Source organism: Arachis duranensis, chromosome 2, assembly GCF_000817695.3.
Source record: "Arachis duranensis cultivar V14167 chromosome 2, aradu.V14167.gnm2.J7QH, whole genome shotgun sequence".
Classification (NCBI taxonomy): Eukaryota; Viridiplantae; Streptophyta; class Magnoliopsida; order Fabales; family Fabaceae; genus Arachis; species Arachis duranensis.
In genome coordinates this window covers 41,426,734-41,427,375 of record NC_029773.3, presented here as the reverse complement: position 1 = coordinate 41,427,375, position 642 = coordinate 41,426,734, and positions in this window count along the sequence as shown.

Genomic DNA, 642 nt, shown 5'->3' with positions numbered 1-642 from the left:
ATTGAAAACAGAATCTTCCCTCTTGTGCCATCCTGGCGTTAAACGCCCAGAATGGTGCACATTCTGGCGTTTAACGCCCAAAACTCTACCCTTTTGGGCGTTAAACGCCCAACCAGGCACCCTGGCTGGCGTTTAAACGCCAGTCTGTCCTTCTTCACTGGGCGTTTTGAACGCCCAGCTTTTTCTGTATAATTTCTCTGCAGTATGTTCTAAATCTTAAATTCTCTGTATTATTGACTTGAAAAGACACAAATTAAAAATATTTTTGGATTTTTAATAATGAGGAATAATCAAAATGCAATTAAAATCAAATAACAATGCATGCAAGACACCAAACTTAGCAGTTTGTATACTACTGACACTAATGAGAATGCATATGAGACACACAAAAGGGTAATGAAATCATCAAGAACATCTTGAAGATCACTTAAGACACATGCATGAATGCAAGAAGAACAGAAATATGCAATTGACACCAAAATTAAAATGAGACTCTAGATTCAAACAAGAATTATTTTTTTGGATTTTATGATTTTGTAATTTTTTGGATTTTTCGAAAACTAAGTGGAAAAAGAAAATAAAGGTATCAAAATTCTTAATGAGAATTCCAGGAATCATGCAATGTTAGTCTAAAGCTTCAGT